The sequence below is a fragment of the Ruditapes philippinarum genome, unplaced genomic scaffold (genome assembly GCF_026571515.1).
Source record: "Ruditapes philippinarum isolate M1 unplaced genomic scaffold, ASM2657151v2 ctg5539_1_1_1_1, whole genome shotgun sequence".
Taxonomy (NCBI): Eukaryota; Metazoa; Mollusca; class Bivalvia; order Venerida; family Veneridae; genus Ruditapes; species Ruditapes philippinarum.
This window is the reverse complement of record NW_026864389.1, coordinates 39,782-66,359: the sequence shown is the minus strand read 5'-3', so window position 1 is coordinate 66,359 and position 26,578 is coordinate 39,782. Positions and strand designations below refer to the sequence as shown.

The window sequence follows — 26,578 nt, the reverse complement described above, 5'->3', positions numbered from 1 at the left end:
TTCTGTCTACTCTATCTTTAGTATTACTTTCTATTTTTTGTTTTTTTATGAAATTTACCAGTTGTAAGGTCATCAAAAGCAGAGAGGCCCTGATGAGTGAATATTGATATATATTTTTACTGGCTTGATATACCCTAGACCAGATTTTTCTAGTTTGTTCAGTTGGAACATACCTATAGGTATTCTGCTAGAGGCATCTTCTAATCACTATGTGAAATTATCATTTTCTATGTGTTTGTATATGAATTGTTACTAAAATAACCTTTGGTAAAAATGAAAGGTAGAATATTTAAGCTATACATATAGGTGCTCATTTTAAACACTTGATTACATTATATGGAGTTAGTTATACATTGTATAGTAAAGTCTAATGGAAGGTTAAAAGAGGGACAGTATTTGTTACTGTAAGAGATATGCATTTAATGTTTAGACACTAACACAACTTAATCTGTATGACATGATACAGACTATTTGAGATTATTTTTTACTTTAATATACTAAACAATATCATGTACATTATTTCTTTTACCGCCTCCGTGGTTGACTGGGGTTAGAGTCGATGACTTCTAATCCAGTTACCTCTGGCGTGGGTTCAATCCCCGGGAGATGCTTTGGTAGTTTAGCGCGGAGGAAGGTTGTCTAGTACTGGTGTAACTCTCCAGGAAAGATGGTTAGGAAACTACCCGCCTATATGACTGAAATACTGTTGAAAAAGGCGTAAAATGAAACAAACAAACAAACAAAAACAAAATAGTTTTCTTTCTACAAGATTATGAATTCCTGTTAATAGGATGTTATATTTATTTTTAATGGAACCTGAGAATTATTAATGTAATGTGCATACAAGTGTATCATAGTATATGGATATAATGTGTATTTCTGTATTTAAAGACTTACAGTTATGATGGATAGACTTGCATTTAAATTTATAAATGATAATGCATGTATTGATCAGTCTACAGATTATAGTTCTTTATACCCAGTGTTAGCTGGCTAATAATAGTATCTATAACAGAGTTTATATATTCTACTAGATTTTGAATTCCATCCATTAGTACCAATGTTAATGTTAGGATTTCATATTTATTTAATAGAAACTGGGAATTATTAATGTTATGTGCATACATGTATATCTTAGTATATTGATATGATGACTGATGAGACTTATAATATTTCTGAATTTAAAGAGTTACAGTTATGTCATTATTATTAAAGGGATGAGACTTTCATTTAAAGTTATAAATGATAATACATGTATTGATTGAAAATGTCCTGAAACTTGGATCAAGCAATATAATTGTTAAAGTCTCAAAAAATCATATTTTGAATGGTTATTCTAATTTTTTTCTAACATGTGCATAGATTGAAAAGGACAGCTTCTGTCTTATCTATTTGTAATGGAGGGACACCGGTCTCAATTTCCAAGCTTAGGTCTCTTGAGTCAACCCGGCAACAGACTTTTCATAGAGTAGATTTTTACTTGCCCTTGAATAAATTTGTACACTAAATTTTATAGCGGGTGATTTTTGCCACATGAAAACCAACAAAGTACAAAAAAGTAACCGGGCGCCAGACACAAAGTGGTGTGTTTGTTGCATTTACATGTTTTCGCCCAGTGCCCTTGATGCAAAATACAAATCAGCCTTCATAAAATTTCTTATCATAGAAAAAGGGTTAGTTTTTTATCCGTACAAAAAATAGATATTGTACATGTATTAGCACAGTTATGTTCACTTTCAAATTAACCTGTTATAAATAATGGCACAACCAATAGTTTACTGTCTAAGCCCTTTTTAGTAAAAATAATTATACATAATATATAAATTGTTATTTTAATTTAGACTATGAGTATGTAAGGTTTTTATTTCTCAATTATTAATTAAGAATTAATTATCTGTTAATTTAAAAATCTAAATATCTGTCACGGTTTAGAACTGTTCACTATTTAGGCCAGAAAATGTGTAAGCGGCCAGATAGTTCAATTGCTTACAGCCGCGGTACATTATTCTGTGGGTCACAGGTTTGAGTTCTGGTCAAGCTGAAAGTTTTTCTCATCCAGTGACTGTATATAACCATGAGTTTAATTCACTATGCTCTGTAAACATCAGAAATTCAAGGACATAAACCAATAGAGTCGGGAAATATGTTGTGGTTTAGAACTATTTCATTATTAAGAGAAAATGTGTAGCCGGCCGGATAGCTCAGTTGGTCTTCTGAAAGTCATGGGTTCGAGTCATGGTCAGGCAGTTTAAGTCAGGGTTTAGAAGTGGTTTTTCAACTGACACATGTTTGATTCATTTAATAGATTGTATTTTATTTGAAATGGACAAAGGCAGTATTGCATGATACTTTTAGATCTACAAAAAGCATTTGATACAGTTGATCACACTATACTGCACATGAAGAAGTTCTTTTTCTTCTTCTTCATGGAACTTCAAGCATCTGCCATATGTAATGACATTCTTACATGGTTCAAGTCTTATCTCTGATAGCAGCTGGTTGATGTGGCTGGTACTCCTTCTACTACTGCTCTGAGTACCTATAATGTCCCCCTGATGTTCATTTTAGGTCCTCTTTTATGTCTAATATATGTCAATGACATGTCTGCAACCTAAGCAATAAGCTTTTATTATATGCACAGGCACAAGTATCAGACCTGGGAAGAAAAAATATGACCAGATTGATAAAAAAACTTGTGTTCATCTTAAAATTGTCACAAACCAAAAAAATGTAAACAATGACCCCCTTTAAAATATACTTTAAGTTTATAGTATATTTTTAAAGGGGGTCATTATTTACATTTTTTTTTTTTGGTTTTTGACACTTTTAAGATGAACACAGTTTTTTTATCAATCTGGTCATACTTTTTCTTCCCAGGTCCAATACTCGTGCCTGTGATTATATGATGATGACTCAGGTATCCTTGTATTTGGTAAAATAAATCGTAAGATTAGTTAATTGACTATAAATTGTCTTTGTATCTTGGCAAGACAGAGTCTTTTCTTTTTGGTTTAAGTTTCAACTTAAACTGGGCCTAGCCTCCAGGTCACATGAAATGGTACTGCTATAAAGTACACATCTTTTGTTAAGTATTTAGGTGCAAACCTGGATCAAATTCTTTTGGCGTCGCCCTTTGATGCTTTGCATCAATGCTTTTCTTGTTGATATTTTGTGCTAATCCTCTTTATTGACCTTTTTTTACCAACCCTCTTTGTATATATAAAACACATCATCCATTTAGTTATTTATCATTTTGTGCTAACTCTAAATATGATTTCAAATTATTTAATGTTCTCTTTTACCATCCCTCTTGGTGTATTTTAGTACCATCATACATTATTGAACTTTTTAACCGCCCCTCACATTTCCAATACACAACAAGAGCATCATGTATGTTGGATGTGTCAGCTAGTAACAATATCACTGTGACTGTGCTCAGCTCAGATCAATAGTCCACCGGTTTCTGTTGTTCTTAAAACATGGATGTATAAAAACACTTGAACTTGAGGTAACATTTCTAGTTATTTTTTCCATAATTAAACTCCTGAAAACATTTTATCAAAGACATCAGCTTGACTATAGGGAATTTATTTATTTGCCTGTTTCAAGAAAGAATAGCATGAATAGCTAGCAACATTGTTTTATTCATAATTGTTTACCAGTGGTTGAATCACATATGCTGGGAAAATTGAAAACAGAGCTCTTAATCATATATTGATAAGCTTAGAGAGTTGTTTTATTGCAGTGTTTTGTTTAATGCAGTTAGTTTTACTACAAGATGTTTATTTATTGTTAAAAACCATCTATTAGAAGGATTGTGTTTTTAATGAATGAAAACCATATATTTTTTTATTGGCAGACTTTAAGAAATCTGAATTTTGGTTTTCAGTTATTTTCCAAATTGTGCTGAATTAATAATTAGATAATTATGACCTTGATGTGTACATTGTAATAGTACATTGGAATTAATTATAATTAAAGTGGTTTTAAGATCAAACAATGTAACTATGTCATTGCCAAGAAAACACTATTTTTTAATATATTATATATATACAACTGATTTGATGTACATGTACTAACTTGCATGCATAAATTAAAAAAATTAGAAGATTTTAATGAATTATCATAATTCATTTCTTTTCATTGTGACCTGTTGACTTGATAATTGGATAATTTTTAATATGAGGGTCATCCTTAGTTTTTACCCCATCCACTGTTGTTGTTGAATTAAAAAAAATGTAATTTAAATGCAATTCTTGTTTTGTCCCTGATGAAAATTTTTTGTTTTTTTTTAATCAATTACTGGTAACATTACATTACAATTGTTAATTTCTACTGAAAAATAGACTGTAGATTTATGACTAAAGAAACACAGTGAAGAACAGGGCTACATGTATATAAAACAAAGAAATCTTGACATTAAAGACATCCTAAATCATGTGTATATTGGAGAGGGGGTAGCTTATTAGGTACAAAGGTATCTAAGCTGACAGCTGTTTCTAATGAATGTTGCATGTTGAACTTACATTAACTATTTGACACTGATAGCCAAAGCTTCCCAGTCACTGACTCACACTCATTCTTTGTCTACCTGGCTGTACTATAGTCTATATAATAAAAATGTTATTGTTTCTACTCAACCCAACAATCATATAAATTAGCTGCTTATATTGTAGGCTCTTACTGGTAATGATTGTACAGCCAGGTTCAAGTTTTCCTAAATAGTTTACATGGATGAAATATGATTACAAACTGTTTTAAGTTTTTCTGAAAAACTACACTAATGATTTGGATTATAGACTAGTTCAAGCATTTCTGAAAAGTTACACGCATGATATGTGATTAGAAACTCAGGTTAAAAATTTTCTGTATAGTTACACTAATGATGTGATTACAGACTGGTTCAAGCTTTTCTGTATAGTTACACTAATGATATGTGATTACATACTGGTTCAAGCTTTTCTGGATAGTTACACTAATGATATGTGATTACATACTGGTTCAAGCTTTTCTGGATAGTTACACTAATGATTTGTGATTACAGACTGGTTCAAGCTTGTCTGGATAGTTATACTAATGATATGTGATTACAGACTGGTTCAAGCTTTTCTGTATAGTTACACTAATGATATGTGATTACAGACTGGTTCAAACTTTTCTGGATAGTTACACTAATGATATGTGATTACATACTGGTTCAAGCTTTTCTGGATAGTTACACTAATGATATGTGATTACAGACTGGTTCAAGCTTTTCTGGATAGTTACACTAATGATATGTGATTACAGACTGGTTCAAGCTTTTCTGTATAGTTACACTAATGATATGTGATTACAGACTGGTTCAAGCTTTTCTGGATAGTTACACTAATGATATGTGATTAACAGACTGGTTCAAGCTTTTCTGGATAGTTACACTAATGATATGTGATTACAGACTGGTTCAAGCTTTTCTGTATAGTTACACTAATGATATGTGATTACAGACTGGTTCAAGCTTTTCTGGATAGTTACACTAATGATATGTGATTACAGACTGGTTCAAGCTTTTCTGGATAGTTACACTAATGATATGTGATTACATACTGGTTCAAGCTTTTCTGTATAGTTACACTAATGATATGTGATTACAGACTGGTTCAAGCTTTTCTGGATAGTTACACTAATGATATGTGATTACAGACTGGTTCAAGCTTTTCTGGATAGTTACACTAATGATATGTGATTACAGACTGGTTCAAGCTTTTCTGTATAGTTACACTAATGATATGTGATTACAGACTGGTTCAAGCTTTTCTGGATAGTTACACTAATGATATGTGATTACAGACTGGTTCAAGCTTTTCTGGATAGTTACACTAATGATATGTGATTACATACTGGTTCAAGCTTTTCTGTATAGTTACACTAATGATATGTGATTACAGACTGGTTCAAGCTTTTCTGGATAGTTACACTAATGATATGTGATTACAGACTGGTTCAAGCTTTTCTGGATAGTTACACTAATGATATGTGATTACAGACTGGTTCAAGCTTTTCTGTATAGTTACACTAATGATATGTGATTACATACTGGTTCAAGCTTTTCTGGATAGTTACACTAATGATATGTGATTACAGACTGGTTCAAGCTTTTCCTGATAGTTACACTAATGATATGTGATTACAGACTGGTTCAAGCTTTTCTTGATAGTTACAATAATGATATGTGATTACAGACTGGTTCAAGCTTTTCTTGATAGTTACACTAATGATATGTGATTACAGACTGGTTCAAGCTTTTCTTGATAGTTACACTAATGATATGTGATTACAGACTGGTTCAAGCTTTTCTGGATAGTTACACTAATGATATGTGATTACAGACTGGTTCAAGCTTTTCTGTATAGTTAACTAATGATGTGATTACAGACTGGTTCAAGCTTTTCTGGATAGTTACACTAATGATATGTGATTACAGACTGGTTCAAGCTTTTCTGTATAGTTACACTAATGATATGTGATTACAGACTGGTTCAAGCTTTTCTGGATAGTTACACTAATGATATGTGATTACAGACTGGTTCAAGCTTTTCTTGATAGTTACACTAATGATATGTGGTTACAGACTGGTTCAAGCTTTTCTTGATAGTTACACTAATGATGTGTGTATGTGATTACAGTGAGTCTGGTTCATGCTTTTCTAGATATACATTGTAGTTTAATACAAATGTATATTGATGGAATGTAATAACAGTTTCTGAACAGTTTCATTAAAGACTGGTTCCAAGCATAAATCTGAATAGTTGCATTACAAAACATTGGTATTGATCATATTGGACTGTGAATTAATAGGTTCTTGCATGCATTATTAAATTATTTCTGCTCATGGCTTAACAAAAAAAACCCAAATGAAAGAGAAATTTCTATTTTTATTCTATGATTTAAAGGTTAGCAAGTTTGTATGAAACTTTAATTAGAGTATGAAGCATAATATGTATTAATATGTTATATTATACTGTCACTATTCATTATTGATCATGTAATTAAGTTACAAGAATCATGTAATTGATTATTTTAGATGGAAATCCATAATTTATTGGAGACATTTTATTTTATTTACAGTAACTGTTGTTACAGGGTCAAATATTTTACACACTGAGGATGTATAAAAACAAACTCTGGGCATAGATTCGATGATTTTTAATTAAAAAATTTCAAGCTAAAAACTGGTAAAATAATTATACATCTTATGAATACAATATTAAATAACATATAAAAAACAGAATGTTATCAAACAAAACACATGTATACACAATAAAATTAATGCAGAATAAGAAATACAATAAATAACTTAATGGTACAATTTTTTACCCGCATTTATTTTGTTCTATTTCAGTATAAATTGAAATAAAGTAAACTGGAAAAATCTTAATTAAATAGGAATGTAGAAGATTAAAATAATATTCAACTAGTGAAGGTCAGACTCATAGGAGATGACAGCTAGTAAAAAGTGAGTGGGACAGGAATATTTAAAAGAACCAATGAAAATCTTTCACACATAGAAACATATATAACAGATAAAAACAACTGGACAAATGCAACACAGAAAGAGTGACAAGTGTTCACAATATTATACGTGTGAGCTCAAAATGTGCATCAGTGACAAAGATTGTCTAGTTACTGGAAGTTAAACATACACGGTAATAACTAAACTTTCCGACTATCCAAATAAAATATTTCTGCTTAAACAAAATAATGGAGAGCCATAACTGCAATTAATACTTAATTTCAATTTGTAACACAGTAAATTACTTCTTCCAACTTGCTGAACCCAAAGTGACTAACCTTTGTGTCCAGTATAGAGCAGGCCAGTCTGCACATTTAAGCACTGTGACAGTCCGACCAGGTTCTGTGCTGTTGACAACTCAATATTTGTAATTTTGATACTAAATGAAATGGACTGTTCCAAGTTTAAAGCAGGTCAAGTCCATTAGTCTAACCTCAGCAGGTTAAGGGTTAATTATAATATACATGAAATGATGATAGCTGTCACAAAATAGGTGTATAATCTGAAGCAGCAACAATTTCCTGTAAATTGATCTTTTTCAACTCAAGGTACAAAAGTCAATCTAATTTTATGACATTTTATCAGGGCAATAAAAAGTTTAACATGTGAATGTAAAGTTTTTATACAAACAATTACAGTTCCCAGGCAATTCAGTAATTTAATTCACCAGATAAAGGCATGGAAATTAAGCATGTTAAACTTGCCTGTACAAATTTTACATTTGGAAAACACTTAGAAAGTTACTGCCTCTTTGCAAATGGCCCTTTTATATCTTCACATGTTTGGTGTAATTGTGGCATTATATATTAATGTCTAGTCACTCAACTAATGTTCAGTGGTTAGCTGAAAGCTTAGATTTTATTCTTAGGAATGTTAAATAGTGAATTCTTTAATGCCTACAGCAATTATGTTTTGTGCAGACCTAAATCTGCTCTGCCATGTCATGCACACAGACTCTTAGGGGTCAGATCCTGTCCCCCAACGTGATACGCCCCTGTAAACACTCTATCAAAAATATTTTTATAATTATTTAAACACGAATTGGACATCTGTTTCAACGATAAACAATTTTTACATATATGAAAAAAGTACCATATACCATCAAGTCTCAATAAAGAATAATTATATATAATTTATGGCAATCTTAAAGCAGACTGATTAGATTGGTTAGCTAGATGGTTGCTCTCAGGTGTGAAGGATGCTGACCGCCTCAGCTGAATATCTAGAGGGATAGGGTAGCTGCTATGTCTGGGTAGATAAATGGCTCTCTAAGGCTGGCTCCTTGGGTAGGGTAGATACATGGGTTAGGTTGACGCATGGGTTGGTCAGCTGGCTAGATGGATGGCGGCCTGGCTACTTATATTGATATGTTATGATTGCTGCTACAAAATAAATAATGTATACTGCAGTATTGTTATAAATTCTTCTCTCTCGTAATTTATAATTTCTACTAGTTCCATAATTTCACATATTTGCATAAAATAAACAATAACTGTTTTCCATTTCATTTCACCATTTATTTATTTGAAAGTGTCCTAAATTTCTAATCTACAATTAATATTTAAAGTTTCAGAGTTTTTCTTCCTCACACATGGTTGATAAGTCACTCAATTTTACTATTTAAAATCTCTTAAGATCTCATTCTTGAAACTTCCATCTAAAATCTGAATTTTGAATCTTCAATCTAGAAACTTGAATGTTAACTGCCCCCAGAAAATCTTGTCCCAGTATTTATATGAAATACCTTGTCTCTCCATATTTGGAGGTTACCTTAGTGTTAATTGACAAATTTAAGCCTTCTATATTTATGACGACAAGTGTTGATCAAGTAACTGTACCAGAAACAAACAGACTGATCCTGGAATATTTATGATGGTAACCAATGATTGAGTTCCCTAAACACAACAATTGCAGACCTCTTGTCCATTATTTATGCAGGTACCCGTTGACAGAGATACCAAACTAAAATCTCCCAGACTGATACACAGTCTAGCCCCAACAGATTTATAGTAATAAATAATGACAACAAATGAGGTCTCAATTCTCATACAAACTCAATCATTAAATCAAACCTTAACCAGGTGCCTTGCTAAAACTACAACACTCCCCCAACCTTAAAAAGCTTAATTGTCCCAATTAAGTTAATAACACCAAACAAAAATATAGAAATGAAACAAAAATCAGTGACTATTCAACCAATCTTACTCCCAAAATGAATAGAAGTTTAACAATAAAACATTCTCAATTAACATATAAACACTGCATTAACTAAAATAAGCATTATTCAAATACGAAATTCTAAGAAAATACTAAATCTACAGAAATGTTACTTCTGTTAACGACAATATTTTTTCTGACTACAATTATACATTGAATACTCAAAACAAACTAATTAAAGTTCTTAAACAGTTATTCAACTTTTAACACCGTGTTTTAATATCAAAATGAAACATATTTTGTCACTCAATTATATAATATAATTGTTCTGTTGTCCTTTTTTTTTCTATTTCACAATAATATATCCTAATTCAATCTTTCACACATTGTCTATTTCTTGCACACAAAGTCCTGGTGCCTATTTATTTCTTAATAAATTTTAACAAATGTGTAAGAATTCTTAAAAGGCACAAACTGAATATAAGATTTGTTTGGTAGTCGTCTCTACCATAGAGTCCTAAGTGCCAAAATATTAAACTTAATATTTATATATATCATAATTAAAATTAGAAAATGGCACTGATTGTTAAACTGAAAATAAAACACTTTAAAATCCAATTTGAACCAGAATCGCACAATAATATTCCAATCGAAAATAACACAAATTAATATTCCAAATTGAAAAGAATCACAAGTTAATATTCCAAATCAAAATGAATCACAAATTAATATTCCAATTTTGAAATGAATAACAAATTAATATTCCAATTTGAACGAATCACAAATTAATTCCGATAGTGTTTTATATCCAATACATATTTTTGTAAGAACAACGTTTAAAATTCCTCTTTTTTTCACTATTTTCTTTACACTTTCATATTATTCCAATATTAATTCCCTACACAATTCTGAATAGTCGAAAACTCCGAAATGACTGCAAAATCTCAGAGTACCCTTATATACCCAACATGTACTCCTTTGAAATCAAAACTTATTGAAAGATATTTTACATGATGATTCTTTATGATCTTTATGTTCTGTGCTGGTATGGTATGTGTTGAGTCCTATTCCTTTTACCTCTTCTTACTTGTTGAAAATCTGATTCAGATGCCATCTTCTGCATTGTCTTAGTTTCTTTGATTTGTGATTTATTGTTATTCTTGTTGATTCTCGCCATGTTTGATTGCCAATTTGTCATTCGATTTCCATAGTAGTGTTTCAGACGATCATGATGTATGACTTTTGATTTTGTTGCAGACCCCATTTTGATTTCAAACAGAACATCATTAATTTTCTTTGTTATGATAACTGGTCCTTTCCAGATAAAAGGTTCAATCTTCTTACTCCTACCTTTCACTTTTGATTTGTCCCAGTATAACACTAAATCTCCCTTATTGAATGAAGTTTTATGTGCTCTACTGTCATAATCCTTCTTTTGGCGATTTGCATTTTTCTTGAGAGTTTTCCTAGCAATTGAATATGCCTTAGTCATTCTATCTTCAAGTTCTATTACATAATCTACATGTCTTTGTTCTTGTTTCTCTAATATACACCCCATTGATATTTCAACCGGTAACAATACTTCTCTTCCTAACATAAGCATATTTGGACTAAATCCTGTGCCTGGATGAACAGTACTTCTATAAGCTGCAGTAATCAAATTAAGATTTTTGTCCCAGTTTGTTTGATTTTCATTAACATAGGTTGTAATCATGTTTTGCAAGACTTGGTTAAATTTTTCAGGTCCTCCATTGGCCATTGGTCTGTAACCGGATGTGCGTGTCTGATTTATTTCCAGCAATCTGCAAACTTCATTAAATAATTTTGATTGATAATTAGAGCCCAAGTCTGAATGAATATCTAAACACATGCCATATCGAGACAAAAACTCATACACTATTTTCTCGGCCACAGTACTAGCAAGTTGATCTTTTATTGCATAACACTCCACCCATTTTGTAAAATTGCACATTATAACTAGGATATAAACATTGCCATTATCGGTCTTTGTCATAGGTCCCATGATATCAGTACTGACCCTGTCCATTACATGTCCAACAGTGTATTCTGATAGAGGCGATCTTGGAGTTTTGTGAGGTCTTTTCCGAAATGAACATTTCTCACATTGTTTAATGTATATTTCCACACTGTGTCTTAATTTATGCCAATAGAACTTGCATTTTATTTTCGACAAAGTTTTTGTAATTCCCAAATGAGCGCCTGTAACTGAGTCATGTGTAGATACCAAAATTTCTTTTTGTAAAACCTTTGGAACAACTAGAAGCAAAGTCTCTTCTCTTGTGTTGAGGATATATTTTGTAAACAGCACTCCATCTTTCATCACTAGTAAGTCATAATTTAACCAGTAATTACGTATGCCTGGAGAATATCCAGCTATCTTGTCCCTGGAGGGTCGTTTGTTTTCAATAACCCATGTTATCACAACTCCTAAATCTGGGTCTGCTCTCTGTAATTTTGCCATCCCGACTGGTGAATAATTAATAGTGTTGAACTGCTTAAGACAACCCAAGTTAGATGCCTGAGCTTCATTTTCCGATGAAACAACTTCGCCACCTAGTATGGAATTTACGTCTTTGTCAACCACTTGTGTATTATTTTCACCCATGTTGAGATTGTTTCCACTTCTTTCACCACGCGAATGTAGGCTTTCACGGAAACGAAGTCGACCAATGCGATATCGAAAATACTTCCTTGCCCTTTTTATTCCATGGAAAAGTGATTTTAAACAACTCATCAATTTTATAATTTGCAGCTGCATTAACACGAAAATATAACTCCAAAATGTACATTCATTTTGTGGTTTCACTCGTAACACAACAGGTTTGATACTTTTCCCTTCACCTATGTTCCTATCGAACAAGGGAACAACATTATCAAATTTGGCAAAATCCGACCAAGACTCGTGTTTCTTCATACAGGTTACACACCCTTTGCACGGTAGATATTCCAAGATTGTTTTTCCATCATAACAGCTACACTCTTCTGGTTCACATGACATTCTAGAGAGACTGTCAACATTTGTATGTTTTTTTCCACTTCTATGTTCAATCCTAAAATTAAACTGTGACAAAACTTCTAACCAGCGAGCCATTTGATCTGTCGGCGACTTGAATGACATTAACCATCGCAGACTCGAACAATCTGTCCTCAAAAGAAATTCTCTCCCTAAAAGGTAGTGTCTAAACTGAGTAATAAAAGTTACAACACCCAAAAGTTCTCTTCTAGTTGCACAATAACGTCTTTGAGTTTTGTCGAAAGACTTACTTGCAAATATTATAGGCTTCTCAACGTAATCTTGTGCTTCCTCTGACCACTGCATTTGTGATAAACATCCACCACACGCAAAATTACTACTATCAGTGTCAACAATAAATAATCCATTGTCTTGCGGGTAAGCTAACACATCTTCACTTGTAAGTGCTGACTTTAAATCCATAAATGAAGCCTCTTGTTCTGATCCCCAAATAAACGCTCGACCGGCCTCCATTAAGCGATTAAGAGGAGCTGCCCTCCCACTATATCCTTTAATAAAACGTCTGTAATAACCGCAAAATCCTAGAAAGCTTCTTAAATTTGTCAAATTTTGTGGTACAGGCCATTCCTTTACAACCTTAAGTTTCTCCTCTGTAGGGCGTATTCCAGAACTATCAATTGTATGACCCAGTATATTTATACTTTTCTGTAATAAGGTGCATTTACTAGCTTTTAATTTCAAACCATTTTTCTCAAGTCTAGATAATATTTCATCTAATCTATTTAATGCTCCATCAAAAGTCTCTGCAAACGTACAAATGTCATCCATATATATTATCATTGTCTTCCACTGTAAATTTTTAAACACTAATTCCATACATCTTTGAAATGTGTGTGGTGACCCTGTCAAACCTTGCGGCATGGTCACATACTGATAAAGTCCTCCTCTACTTGTACGAAACGCAGTCTTCTCACGATCCCTTTTATCCAATTCAATCTGGTAAAACCCCGAAAGTAAATCCAATGAACTATAATAATTATTTCCTCCCAACGATTCAAGACAAGATTCTATTCTTGGTAACGGATAAGCACATTTCTTGCTTAAATTGTTCAAACCCCTGTAATCCACACAAACTCGTACACCACCCTGAGGTCCCTTTTTTCGTACAAAACATAAAGGTGCAGACCAAGGACTCGTGCTCTCTTCTATTATTCCTATGTCTAATTGTTGCTGAATGATCTTTTCTTCTTGTCCTTCAAAAGCCTTTGGTACACGTCTTGGTGGAATTTTGATTGGCCTGACATTTTCTGGAACTTCAATAGTATGTTTCACAACAGAGGTACGACCTAAATCTGTAGGAGAACTTGAAAATGCATTTTTATGTTTTTCTAATAGATGTTTCAATTTTTCCTTTTGTAAATTATCAAGATTTTCTGAAGATCTCTGATATAACTCTTTTAATTCACTGTTCCATTTTGTAATATCGCACTTAATATTATCCTCATTTATTTCGAAAGTTGCTGACAATTTGCAGTCATCTAAGTTCACATTTTCTTTCAATAAATCTTCTTGATTTAATTCATGCAAATATCCCAATAATGACCCCTTGGTTAATTTCACATTTCTATCAGAGGTATTAACCAGTCTTATAGGAATTGAATTGCCTTGAAGTTCCCTTGGGGATACTAGCACACTTCCCATAAAAACTTTATTCACTGGCCATTTATTTTCCAAAGGGCAGATGATGCCTAATGATGAGTTAATTGTTCCTAGATTTATTGCCTTGCCAGGTATAACAATTTCTGAGTTTGCTGGAATTGATACCTTTGACCGCGTAGTAATTTTCACCGCTCTTAATGGCACTTTCTCCACAAATGTCTTGCATTTTCTCCCATTTAATTTTAATCCTTTTTGAGCACTAAGTTCGAAATTATTTTCATTTAAAAAGTCTAACCCTATTAATCCATCTTCATGAATATGTGCAATAAAAACCGTATACTCAAAAGTTTGACCTGCATTTGTAAAGGAAAATTCACACTGACCAACTATAGTTAATAATCCATCATTTGCGACTTCAAAGCGCACTGAACGATCAACATCAGACAAAATAGGTCGAATATCTTCTGGAATTCTATAATAAAATGCAGACGATAATATTGTACAACAAGCTCCAGTGTCTATAACAAAATTTGCATTCACAGTATCAAAAATTTTTACAGGCATAATAAGCGAAACACCATTTGCATTAGCACTCCTACACTTAATTGTCTTATATACAATGTCATTGTCACTGACCAAGTCTGGGCCGTAAGGCTTGGTCTGAGTTAGTTTCCCTGAGACAGTTGATTTGATGGACAATCCCTAGCATAATGTCCGAGAGTATGGCATTTGTAGCAAGTGACATTCTTGTTGTCTGGTTTATTTGACTGACGCTGAATAAATTTCTGGTTGTTATTTGGCTTTAAATTCAATTGATTTGCTAGCTGGTCAATCTTCTTTCCTAATGATGATTTCAGATCTTTACCAAAATCTTGAAGACGGGCTTCTGTGACGTATTCTTCCTTTTTATCAATACTCCTGATCCGAGGACCTCTTACGTCATCCCTTATACTTGTATAGTTGTCTAACAATTCTCTAGCATGGTCTATTGTCTTAGGGTCTTGCATCCCGATGAACAAAGCTGCTTGTGAATCTTGAAGTCCCTTCAAAAAATGACGCAAATTTATGGTTTCTCGAGTGGCATTGTCAGCAGTTGGGTATCCCTTAATTACCAACCTTTTTACGCTTGCAACATACTCAGCCAGAGTTTCCTTCTCGCGAAAATATTTGCGATTTTCCAATTCAGCCAAATACGAAGCAGTAGATCGTTTTTCTTGAAATCTTGTAATAAGTGCAGTTTGAAGAAGATTGTAACTGTTCAATGTGTCTTGTCCCACTTGCTTAAATATGTATTCTGCAGCCTCGCCTCGCAAACTGTTTTTCAGACGGAACAGTCGCTCATTGTTGTCCCAATTGCAAGCTATAGCCATGGCCTCAAATGGATTGATGAAGCTTTCCCATGAATTTTTCCCATCAAAAAGAGTTTGTCTGGGGAGTGGAACGTCATACTTCCTATGTGAAATTCCGTTTGAATTCCCAATATTTGACTGTGAACCATTTCTTTGTGAAAGAGCTATGTCTGCTTCAAGTTGCCTTATCTGATTATTTTTCTCAATGCTAATGTCATTAATTCTCTGTTGATACTGATTCACAATTTCATCTCTCTGTAACATGGATTCTTGCTCTTTTTTTCTAATAATATCTTCTAATTTTCTATTTTCTTCTTCTGCAATTCTCAGTTTTTCATGTAATAACTCAGTTTCCGATAAAACATTGTCACCAAATTGTTCTTCCACAATAATTGAAGCTGCACCGGTTTGTTTCTTTGGTCCCATTTTAGTAATTTTATAATGTACAGTTCAAATTTACGTCTCTTCAGATAGTCACTTTAAAATCTTTTCTAAACGTGTTAAAGTCCAAAAATCCCGTTCGCTGCCACCAGTGTTATAAATTCTTCTCTCTCGTAATTTATAATTTCTACTAGTTCCATAATTTCACATATTTGCATAAAATAAACAATAACTGTTTTCCATTTCATTTCACCATTTATTTATTTGAAAGTGTCCTAAATTTCTAATCTACAATTAATATTTAAAGTTACAGAGTTTTTCTTCCTCACACATGGTTGATAAGTCACTCAATTTTTACTATTTAGCTCTTAAGATCTCATTCTTGAAACTTCCATCTAAAATCCTGAATCTTGACTCTTTAATCTAGAAACTTGAATGTTAACTGCCCCCAAAAAAATCTTGTCCCAGTATTTATATGAAATACCTGGTCTTTCCATATTTGGAGGTTACCTTAGCGTTAATTGACAAATCTAAGCCTTCTATATTTATGACGACAAGTGTTGATCAAGTAACTGTACCAGAAACAAACAGACTGATCCCTGGAATATTTATGATGGTAACCAATGATTGAGTTCCCTAAACACAACAATTGCAGACCTCTTGTCCATTATTTATGCAGGTACCCGTTGACAGAGATACCAAACTAAAATCTCCCAGACTGATACACAGTCTAACCCCAACAGATTTATAGTAATAAATAATGACAACAAATGAGGTCTCAATTCTCATACAAACTCAATCATTAAATCAAACCTTAACCAGGTGCCTTGCTAAAACTACAACAGTATACAAACATAAGTTACTTTATTTCAGTGTAGATAAAACCACTGACAAGTGTCTTACAAAATATATGGCTAAATAGACAGTGTATAAGTGCAACTGTTTTTATTGATGTTTGTAAACTGGTTGCATTCCCACACAGTGGTTTATTTTATGATGCATTTGCAAATTAATATTGTTTGTAAGCTTTTTTGAAATATTGTTTTCTTACAATATGTTTAAGACTATTAATTATTCAGGGTATTATAACTCACTGTCTGAAGATAAATTTTTGATAATAATAGTGTACAGATTGATGTGATTTGATGTTTTCTTCAGTTTCAGAAATTAAAATCTGTAATTATTTTCCTCTTACAAACTTGTATTTATCAGAATTAATTAATTATTAATATGTAAAGTTGTTAGACAATATGTATTGCTATCAAGGTATAAGCAACACAATATCAGACTTTATACAAATCTAAGATAATAAAGAAACAAAAAACAACAAAAAATCGATATGGAAAGAAAAAAGGTTGTCTGTGTACAGACCTTGAAATGTTTGTTTGTGTGCCTACTTTATCTTGGGAAACAACATTATAGTAAGTCTGGTATACATGTATATACTTACTACTGGTTGTAATTTGTCAGGTAAAATAATGATAACCTTTATCATGAAGGCAGCCAGCTGGAGTCGTAAATTCCATGGGAATTATTGTAAAACATAATTTATGGGCCTTGGAATTTCCTTGTCTAGCTGTTTGGCCTATTTTAACTTTCCATGGTAAAACATGCTTTTTTTATAGTGTTTCTGAAAATTACAGTCCAGAGTACACTAAATAATTATTTAAAAATTATGAAAAAATTTCATACAAAGATAACTTTTTAAAATAGATAATAAAAATTATGCTGAACTTGAAAAATTGAAGAATAATGATAAAATATTGGATATATATATATATATTTCCAATGTTGTGATTTTGTTAATGGAATCACCAGGTACTGTGTAACAACATTCTAAGCATTTTTATAATGGACTTGTAGCCATGCATTTTATCTTAGCAACCAACAAAAAATCTAGACATTATGATAAATAGAATGATTTGTGTAATGCTATACTGTCTAAATAGAGAATTAAAAGTTACCTGCCAATCATAGAATACATTCAAGTGTTGACAAATTATTGACAGTTTTCCTGGAAAATAAAATAGGTTTATAGAATGATGTAATGTATCAATTATTGCATTGGACAGATTAGAAAATAAGATAATCTTTTTGTCTGAGATGATATTCTTTAGTGAAATTTAACATATGTATTTTATTTTAATCATGACCATTCTTGATGTATAAATTGCAAGTACCATTTTAAACATGGTTTTTTATAAGCATCTAGTATGTTGTCTGTAAGGGTAAATTAGCACTGAACTAATATGTTCATGAATAAATCTTTCGGCATGGCAATAAAAATCGACAGATTTTGCTGTTGGAGGAGGGGTGGGGGGGGGGGGGTGGATTTTCATGATTTTAAAGAAATTTTGTTGGAGTGATGTTAGCCTGTATCTTTCTACAGCTGTAGAATTAAGTAGAAAAACACTGACCCTATAGTGTACAGTAGCTTCATTCATAAAACAAATATGCATGATAATAGAGAATTTAAACAGAATCCCTACAGAAAGCTTGATAGTTTAAAACTATGGTAGAGGAACGCCCTTTTGAAGACAAACATTTTGGTTGTTGCTTACAGAGGTTAAATTTTAATAGTGTGAGGGTTTTACACCATAATTGTTGTACAGAGGTGATTGCTCTATGGAGGGCAGCTTTGCAGAGTTTGATCATAACATATATTGAAATTCCAATCAAAGCACAAAATGCAACATTTAATATGTTATCGGTTAACCTGAAGTTTGGGTAAATTTGTAAATAAATCATATTTATTATTTTCTGTAATGCATTGTTATTTTGGAACATCTTTTATCTTGCCAAACACTTCTTTACACCAAGTTACTGCAAACTGTAGAAATTACAGATGCCAAAATATTGCTGTATATAATTATAAAAGATGCAAGCAGTAAAACAAAATTCCTGGCATTACTATGTTGGTTTTTAGCTCGACTATTCGATAAGAATAAGTAGAGCTATTGCAGTCACCCGAGCGTTGGCGTCGGCGTAACCACTTATGTTAAAGTTTTTGTAATAGTTCAAATATTTTCAAAGTCCATTGACATATGGCTTTGAAACTTTGCACACTTGTTCACCATCATGACCCCAACCTGTAGACAGGAGGAGGTAACTCTATCAAGCATTTTGACAGAATTATGCCCCTTTTTCGACTTAGAATTTACGTTAAAGTTTTTGTAATAGTTCAAATATTTTCAAAGTCCATTGACATATGGCTTTGAAACTTTGCACACTTGTTCACCATCATGACCCCAACCTGTAGACAGGAGGAGGTAACTCTATCAAGTATTTTGACAGAATTATGCCCCTTTTTCGACTTAGAATTTACGTTAAAGTTTTTGTAATAGTTCAAATATTTTCAAAGTCCATTGACATATGGCTTTGAAACTTTGCACACTTGTTCACCATCATGACCCCAACCTGTAGACAGGAGGAGGTAACTCTATCAAGCATTTTGACAGAATTATGCCCCTTTTTCGACTTAGAATTTACGTTAAAGTTTTTGTAATAGTTCAAATATTTTCAAAGTCCATAGACATATGGCTTTGAAACTTTGCACACTTGTTCAACATCATGACCCCAACCTGTAGACAGCAGGAGGTAACTCTATTAAGCATTTTGACAGAATTATGCCCCTTTTTCGACTTAGAATTTACGTTAAAGTTTTTGTAATAGTTCAAATATTTTCAAAGTCCATTGACATATGGCTTTGAAACTTTGCACACTTGTTCAACATCATGACCCCAACCTGTAAACAGGAGGAGGTAACTCTATCAAGCATTTTGACAGAATTATGCCCCTTTTTTGACTTAGAATTTACGTTAAAGTTTTTGTAATAGTTCAAATATTTTCAAAGTCCATTGACATATGGCTTTGAAACTTTGCACACTTGTTCACCATCATGACCCCAACCTGTTAACAGGAGGAGGTAACTGTATCAGGCATTTTTTTTACTATCAAGCACTAAGAATAGTCGAGCATGCTGTCCTACCGACAGCTCTTGTTATTCATGACTTTGTTGATCATATTAATGAAGCACATTTAAAAAATAACTATGATACAGTTTATACAGACAGAAAAATAATTAAGAAAAAAATATTGAAGATAAAAAAAAAATTCACCAAGTGTTTTCCAAATGTAAAATTATTTACTACAACTATAAGTTTGTTTGCATTTACACTGTGTGAAGTTTATTATGATAATTTAATGTCATAATTTGATTCTATTGCTATAGCCTCAATATTTTCTTAAAGATACAAAAGCACTTGACCTGATGTTTGACTTAAAGGTGTTTTTATTAACTTAAGAAAACATTTCTTTAACATTTATATTCAAAGTTGTTTAAACATGTAAATCCATTCTTTACACATCAACCTCAGTTTGTAAGATTATTGCTATCAGGACAGACATTTATTATTATTGGGTGTTTGTCAGGGTTTTAAAGTAAAAATTGTCACTGATATTGTTTAAACTTGGATTCAGTGTTTGAGACAGGTTTCCTCACCACCCTAGCGAAAAAGAAATCATGTTATATGATTAAACATGATAAGATGTGTACAAACATGTTTTTTTCCTCATTGACCATGTTGGTCAATCATGTCTTATAAACATGTTTGACCATCAAACATGATTGTGGATGAAAATTACAATTTGTTCAATAAAACATCTGTATTTATTTCAAGTAATATTATAATGACTTTCAGGGAGAGGTAAAAATCATAAAGATTGTTTTTTTCTGCAAAAAATCTTACAAGAAATCAACATATTCAATCATGAATAAACATGATAAATTTATAAAAAAAAAAATCAAACAAATCTCTTTTTTTTCTTGTTACTTTCATCAAATAAGTTATTCTTTTGGATAAAAAAGTATCCATACATTTCAACTTTGTGTAAAAATAGCCATAAACACTTTAATAATTACTGACACATTGACCCATTTACTACTAAGAGAATAACATAGTCATACATGATCAAACATGGCTGAACATGAAAAATTCCAAGTTGATATTTTTTAACAAATAAGCATTTTTTAAATTACATCTTTCAGTTTGATGTTCAAACTCAGCGAAGTTCAGAAAGTAGGTAATTTTTTGGTTAAATTTCCCAGTTACAAGAGCTCTGACCGCAGTGTGTAAAGCTGGTATAAATATGACTGATTCAAAACTAGTTAAAGATCTTTGGTTCAAAAAAACATAGAAAGGACTTAATAGCCAAATGAATTATTTGTTGGCACAGTTTATAATGGACCAAATCTGCAATCTGTAATTATTCACTTTTTTGTGCCCCCACTTTAGTGTGGAGGGGGGGGGGGCATTTAGGTTTACCCTAAGTTAGTCCATCCGTCCCTTACGTCAGTCCGTTCTCATTTTGTGTCGCATGTAGCTCAAAAAGTATTTGACCTAGAGTCATGAAACGTTACAGGAATGTTGCTCAGCATGATAAGTTGTGCACCTGGGGTTTATACTGTTTTGTCAGAGTTATTGCCCTTGACTTAGTAAAAACTGTTCCATTATGTTGTGTTATTTGTTCCTTGAGTGCTTGAGATAGAATCAACCAACTTTACAGGAATAATGATCAACATCACTGGGAAGCTGTGCACCTGGGGTTTTTGCATGTTTTAGATTTAATTGCCCATGACTTAGTATAAATTTTCTGTTATCAACTTGTAAAAAGTATTTGACCTGTAGAAAGTCTAAAAAGAATGTTGGTCAGCATGTGTACTTATGCACCTTGGGGTTTGCTTGTGGATTTATTCAGTATTTGTAAAGTTCTTGCCCTTTATTTAATAAAAGAATTCTAGTTTTCAACTTGTGGCATGGTTGCCCAAAAAATATTTGACCTAGAGTTATAAGATTAACCAAACAGTGGAGTGGGGGCACCAATATCACGGGCACTTTTAGTCATAACAATTACACTATGACATTCAGGTGTGTATGACACATAAAACTAGCTTCATAAAGAAACTAAAGCTTGGTTCTAATATTTGTCAACACAAATAACAAAAGAGAAATAAATTCAGAATAAATTAAGAAACTAGGCAACACAAACAATTCATTACATATATAGTGTACTTCTGGTAAATCTTATCCATGAAACTGTCCATAAGAAACTATAGATATTTACTTGTGAAAATATCTTGAAGTCAGGGGCAGTAAAAAAATAATATAGCCGGTCTCTGTATTAGGGTAGGACGTAAAACGAATAAATTTTCCGAAATATATGCCCAAGCCTTAATATATTTATAATCTCTTTAGGAATGAAAGTTCACTAGCCTTTGTTGATATAAATTAGTTTAATAAGAAGCTTTTTATAAACTTTGACATTGTTTTACTCCAGTTTTACACTGTATACAAAATCTTTTCTATTATTTATTTAGGATTTGATTTAATGTTATATAATGATGGTAAGTTTTTACAATTGTTACTAAAAATGTGTTTTAAGGTAGTCTTACTGTAATATGCTTGCCCGCCAAAAAATCTAACATCGGTCAATATCGAAGCTAATCTATTAATTCTGGAAATTAATTTTTTTTTCGTGAAATATTCAGGGCATTAAATTGTTTACAATAACTTATTCTTTATTGCTATGCACCAAATTCCGGTTATTAACAGTTAAAAATTATTGAATACTGAAGAGTGTATAAAATAACGTTCTGGAATTTGGAAATGACCGGTGGCCAATGTTAGAATTTTTTTTTGGGGGGGGGAAGGGCATTACAGTATGACTATGTAAAAAAACTATGTGAATTAATAACTTACAGTCAATGAAAATTTTCAATTCTGGATAATTATTCATATTTCCGGTCTGTCTTTCTTTTTTAATACATAAAGATAAATAAAAAGTTCTTACAAACAGAAAACAGGATTTTCAAGCTTAATCTTATAATAATATCTTAATTTCAACCCCTTGGCTAGTGTTTTTGCACCATATTGCCAAGATGAAAATATTTCAGTGCACTACTAAACTGCTTTGAGAGTGGAAGATAGTCATTACCCACTGAATACTGGAATTTCTGTAATGCTGTTACTTTGTAATACCTCAAAAATATGTACAAAGTTGATTCTTTTAATTTATTTCTGTTATTTTTATCACAATAGCTTCATTCACTGTTAAACATGTTTTGCATTTATATATTCAATTTATTATATTTGTATACAAACAGTCAGTCAGCTGAGGTGGAAATTTTTGTACCTTTTAATCTTTCTAAGCCGGTCTTTGAGCAACTTTTGGCTTTTAATAATTATGACTAAGGATTATTGAGCAGGTCAGAATTAAAAGTTTAAGAGGATAATAAAACTATATAAATATTGATAGACAGAAATTCCACAGTTGTAAAATAGAAAATAGAATGGTTGTTAACAGTTTTCAAGGGGTAAGGGGACATTTTGACATAAAAAAGGGTCAAGGTCACAGTCACATTTTGTGTAAAATATTCTATTTATCACATACCCAAAATAAAGAATGTTTAAAGGGGAAAAAAGTCATTGACACGCCTATAGTGTAAACGCTAACATAATGCGCATCTTTGCAGTTTGTTTGTATAAAAACAAATGACGTCACATCAAAATATATGCACGGCTGTGCAATATTGTTTTTACAGAGTCGCAAAAGTGCCAATGATATGTGATAAATTATGTCAGAAGAAACTGTTGAAATGATTTTCAAGTTTTCAAGTTAGCAACTTCAGCAGAAAATAAGGTATTTTAATATCATCTGTTCTGCAGCACATGATCTGCTCAGCAGTTAAACAGTTTGCTCAGAATATTTGCATCTGCTCTATAAAGCCATGTTAACAGATTTACTGTGAACATTTGTTCAGCCTATGATGGCAAATCAATGAGATATGTCCATCAGGATACAAACATGCTGTACATTTACATCATCAACAATATAATGATTAGGTTGACAATTTTAAAGAAGAGCAGAGCATATTTATCCTATATATATCTTTGCTACCTTACATTGATTGATTACAAATAATAATGTTGGTGCTATTTCATTTTCCATTTACCTTTTTTTAGGCATTCACTTGTTATATACATGTACAATGTATAAATTGTTTGTCACCTTGGTGCCAATATGGGTAACTCTTATCTGAATTCATACTAAATTACTCCCCTTTATGACAATAGTTCTGAATATTGTGGAGAGTTGAATTCAGTTTTTATGCTGGTTTATAGAGAATAAGACCAAACCATTTATCAATCAGTCTCATAATTATTAGATAAATCATTAAATTAATCAGGTAGTTTGTATCAGTGATAAGTCACCCTTCAAAGTTTGTGTCCGTAAATGGGTCTAATAATTTCACTGATGCAGAGATCGGGATAGAAACGCGCAGTGAGCAAATTGCGCATTGGAACAAAACACTGCACATTTAAATGCAAATATAATGTACAGTACAGTGCTCTGTAAAAGATTGCATGGTAAAGTAAAACTCTTACTCCAGATTAAATTTTGTCATTTAAACTTCAGCAATTTCCTTTTATAAGAATATCAAGCTAAAAGTTAAAATCTGTAAAAAATACAAATATTTATACAATTGCCGAAATAGGATTCACTAATTTTGAAATGCCAATACAAACAATACCTACACACAAGGGGCTCTAATCCCTGGCATCTTAGGTATCCTTGCTGCTGGAAGTGAATGTTATAATTATATGGGACGAGTGTAGGCCAGCCACTTATTACTGACCAACTTAAATACTTATCCTGATATATTCTTATATTTATCATCTGAATAATAAGATGCAACAAGTTAACTGTTTTATGTGAGAGTCAGACAAAACTGTTATTTTTTACTGTATGGCAATAGCAGTAACATGGTTTTAGGAGTTTTTTTCACTTGGCTGCTTATTTTGCATAGAAATATAAACCTAATTATAGAGACAAAACTTAAAACAGTCTCAGCAGTTCTTTACATATACTGTACATGACTAATACAAGATAATAAGATATGATTCCACTTATTTTGCTTGTCATTCAACACTGCTGCAGCATTTGTCATTGATTTACTAAAATTTGTGATTTAAGAACGACCACATTCCTATAATATGTATCATATTGATGCTGTTGTGTGATATGTAACTCTTACAACACTTTAAATTGAAACAGATGATTTCAGCAGCCAACAGAATAAAGTCAGTGTCACTGTACATTGTAATCACTGTAGCATTCTCAAAACAAAGCTCTTAGTTAGAGCTCTAACATATTACATTGTGACAAAGTTATATATTGTTGGATGTAAATTAAAAATTTTGACATAATATTGCAAATTAATGTATATTTTTGCACAAATTAGAGTTATAAAAGGCCTAAAAAATACCAAATTGAATCTTAAAATTCTATGATAACCTCACATTTGAAATAAATAAATGTAATAAAAAATCTTTGTACTGATGCCAGGTTTTTTTCTGGCCCATTTTGATGACCGATATTGGATCATGTTCCCAGTACCAAAAAGTTTTGTTTTTATCTCCAAATTTCAAGGAGAAAACTCCCAATTCAAGAACAAAATATAGAATTACACACAAAGATAAATAGTGTTTTTCATAAAATGCCATTTCATTTGCCTAAAAATAAGCAAGCTGTGAATTATGATAAAGTTTGAAACAGTTCAGACCTGTATTTCATTTGGAAATGTTGCTACCAACATAGTGTTGTATTTTTAGCTCACCTGTCACAAAGGGTGAGCTTTTGTGATCGCTTATCGTGCGGCGTCCGTCCGTCGTCCGTCCGTCCGTCGTCCGTCCGTAAACTTTTACTTTAAATGACATCTCCTCATAAACCACTAAGCCAATTTCATCCAAACTTAACAGGAATGTTCCTTTGGTGGTCACCTTTAAAAATTGTTCAAAGAATTTAATTCCATGCAGAACTCTGGTTGCCATGGCAACCGAAAGAAAAAACTTCTTTTAAAAAACCATAAGAGCTAGAGCTTAGATATTTGGCATGAAACATCTTCTAGTGAGTGTCTACCAAGTTTGTTCAAATAAAAGCCCTGGGGTCAAAATTGGCCCCGCCCCGGGGGGTCATTGATTTTCCCTATATGCATATAGTAAAAACTTAAAAAATCTTCTTTTAAAGAACCCAAAGAGCTAGAGCTAAGATATTTAGCATGAAATATGTTCTAATGGGTGTCTACCAAGTTTGTTCAAATAAAAGCCCTGGGGTCAAAATTGGGCCCGCCCCGGGGGGTCATTGATTTTTCCTATATGCATATAGTAAAAACTTAAAAAATCTTCTTTTAAAGAACTCAAAGAGCTATGGCTAAGATATTGAGCATCAAACATGTTCTAATAGGTGTCTACCAAGTTTGTTCAAATAAAAGCCCTGGGGTCAAAATTGGCCCCGCCCCAGGGGGTCATTGATTTTCCCTATATACATATAGTAAAAACTTTAAAAAATCTTCTTTTAAAGAACCAAAAGAGTTAGAGCTAAGATATTTAGCATGAAACATGTTCTAATAAGTGTCTACCAAGTTTG

General features: G+C 32.2%; 1 protein-coding gene across 2 annotated transcripts in view; it reads left to right on the top strand.

Annotated features, from left to right (window-relative positions):
• The window catches only part of LOC132725431 (uncharacterized), a 53,645-nt gene that overhangs the window by 6,834 nt on the left and 20,233 nt on the right, over positions 1 to 26,578 (top strand). Inside the window, exon 1 of one of the 2 annotated variants that reach the window (XM_060710563.1) lies at positions 3,357 to 3,508. The exons of the other annotated variant lie outside the window; for it this stretch is intronic. The gene's annotated coding sequence lies outside the window, so the exon portion shown is untranslated. Of the gene's footprint in view, positions 1 to 3,356; positions 3,509 to 26,578 lie in introns of those variants that run through there. 2 annotated transcript variants of the gene reach the window in all.